General features: G+C 33.3%; 1 non-coding gene across 1 annotated transcript; it reads right to left on the reverse strand.

The window, feature by feature from the left end:
• Positions 1 to 2,478: 2,478 nt before the first annotated feature.
• On the reverse strand, positions 2,479 to 2,551 carry Trnar-ucu (transfer RNA arginine (anticodon UCU)). Its single transcript has one exon. It is a non-coding gene; the product is annotated as a tRNA-Arg (tRNA).
• Between the last annotated feature and the right edge of the window lie 403 nt (positions 2,552 to 2,954).

The following is a 2,954-nucleotide window of genomic DNA, read 5'->3' on the forward strand; positions in this document are numbered from 1 at the left end:
TATTTATAAGCTTAAAAAATAGTTTACATTAAAATGTGTGCATTAAAAAAATTGAGGGAATCCAATGCTGTTTTAATCGAAGTTGTTGTTCAAAAACCAAAAAAAAAATATAAAAATATAGTCCAGTGTGAACATATATTATATTATACAACACTTAATACTGTCAAAAGATTTATACGATTTATAGAGTTGTCTACTACCCTGATCCACCCTTGATTTAACCCTTTAGTCTCTGCACTGTCTCGCGGATAAGAAGACGAACAAAACGAAAAGAGAAAGCCATCCGTGGGGGTGGAAATTATAAAAGGGGTGAGAAAAGTCCCTTTTTGTTTCTTCCAAGTCGCTCGGTATTATTCTTAGTCCGTAAGTAGAGGCGTCTACATACATTATTGTCATTATTCATTTGACTGAGACGATTATCATTAAAAATATTAATGGTTTTACATTCTTCATGCAAGTCTTAATTTATTTCGAGCGAAAATTTTGTGTGTGCGTACTTTTCTGAGAAGCTGGATTGCTGATGGATGGCTCGGAGGATTTTATGCATTGTTTTCTCGTGTTTAAATTAGAGTTTCTTTAGAAATTCGCGCATGGGAACTCACAAAACTCTTTAAAGTTCTGAAAATTGATTACGTAAAATATGGAGATGTGGTTTTGTAACATGTGAGAGGTTACTGCTATGTCCTCTGAACAATAACATTCAACAAAAATGAGAACTCACAAACTCTGCCCCAGATATGGATTGTATTAATTACTTCATCTGACGTTAAATCTGGAATATTTTTGAAGTTATACTTCTTTATGCGCGGTTGAGAGTAAAATTTTATAATACTGCGCGCTTGCGCACACAGACAGTATGGCGTTTAGTTGCTAAATCTTTCAAGTTATGTATAAATATATCAGTGCAAGAAAAGGTATGAAAAGAATATATTAGTGTTTTTAGTAAATGTATTATTTATTATAATTTTTGTGTCTTTGGATTTGTCTTCCTCAGGAGTAAGATGAGTATTATTAAAACATTTTATTGTATCTTTATTATACTTCCCCTTGTCTGTTTGTTACCGTGAATTGTCATTAGGTACGTCCAAACCGATACAGACACAGTCCTCGTAGCGTATTTGGTATAGCATTCGGCCAGAGATCGAGAGGTCTTGAGTTCGAATCCGGAGGAATCCTATACTTTTTTTTATTTTTTTGAAATCGGTAAGCACAAAATTAGTTTGGTGTTTAAAAATAATTAAAACAAACTGTTTAAAGCATATTTATTTTTAAGAAATCATATAATAGAAGTATAACTTCTTACGTGCGTACAAAGTACACGCACATTATTTTATTATTATTTTTAGTGGAACCTAACCACACTTCGGAACTTTTTTCCGAGTATTCTTTTTAGGTGTATCCCAGACAACTACACTAACTTTTCAAACACTTCAATAACTAAAAATTAACAAAAATGAAATAAATACACGAAAATATATTATGTATGTACCTTAATATATCACGATGACGGTTTTCCGACACGCGAATAATTGTACATACATGAAACATGGAAACTTTAGGTTAATTCAGCAAACTTCCAATAATTGGCCTTGAGATTTGTTTCTCGTCATTTTAAAAGCCAAACACTGGAAATTGTAGACGCTTAAAATAAAATGGTAAGTCTATTAGAATCATCGGTGTGCGCGGGATTAATACATCCTCTCATTTGTATTTTTCCTTGGTATTATAATCGTTGTCCTAATGGCATTATTTATTAGCTTTTTCATAGTCAGTCTCATTTCATTGTATAGTCGAGGTTGATTAATGTTACGCGACACAATGAGAAGTGATCCTACTTTTAATTGTAAATTGTGAGGTGGGTGTCCAGGAAATTCCTGTTAATTTAAAAATTCTGTAGGATAGTTCACTACGTCAGTTTGACTTATAATTATGTCAACAGATTTGAACGAAAAGTTTCCTGGCATGTCTGGAAAACATGCTGAAGAAGCTACTCTTTCGAATCTGTGAAGTATCAGAAATCTATGAGAAATGTGATCAATCCTATTGAAGTCTCAATAGGGCCTCGATTTGATCTTCGCCAATAACAAAATTAGGAATGTTTTTTCTGTCCCTCTCCCCGGAGCATTAAGGAAATACATTACATCATAATATCCAATGTGGTTTCTTCTATCAATGCTTCAGTGTCGAACTGTTATTCTCTTTATCCTGCTTACGATATATCTAATATTTTAGAAAATTTTAAATTTTTCAAAAATTCATCTCAAATTTCCGATGCAATTGTGAAGAATTTCGGAGCTTGAAAACACTACCATTTAGAGGAAAGCTCAAAATTGCTGTAACAATGTCACCATATTAGTTTAGGAGTTATTTGAAGCTCTATATCTTTTTTATGTGCGAATATATCCCGATATTCCCTTATATATGACGTAATATGAACAATACTTTGTTTCATTGTAAAATAAAAACTGTTCCACGTTGCATCCCTGGTGGGGATCGAACCCACGACCTTTGGATTAGAAGTCCAACGCGCTATCCACTGCGCTACAGGGACGTGCCTATTGATTTCCAAAATACGCTATATAAAAAAAATCTTGTGTTTTGAGGAAATTTATGAGTCTGAAACTGTTTTGATGTTGAAATATTTTTATGTGAGAATAAACCGCAATAAATTGTAATAGTATGGTATAGTTAGACCCAAACCCAGACATCCAAAGTGAAAGTTATCCTCCAACACCAAATTGTTCTATATGGTCCACATAATGTTCAGAAAAAAGTCACACCATTTTGAGCGTCGGGTTTGGGGGGGCGGAGTGGGGAGAAATCTGCAAATTCGTAGTTTTTTAAGTTTTTCGTCAATATTTCTAAAACTAAGCGGTTTAGCATGAACAACCCTCTACACAAAATTGTTCTACATTAAATTTGAAATAAAAAAGGTCCTATGCATAACCCTTCTA

The sequence above is a fragment of the Diabrotica virgifera genome, chromosome 7 (assembly GCF_917563875.1).
Source record: "Diabrotica virgifera virgifera chromosome 7, PGI_DIABVI_V3a".
NCBI classification, from domain to species: domain Eukaryota; kingdom Metazoa; phylum Arthropoda; class Insecta; order Coleoptera; family Chrysomelidae; genus Diabrotica; species Diabrotica virgifera.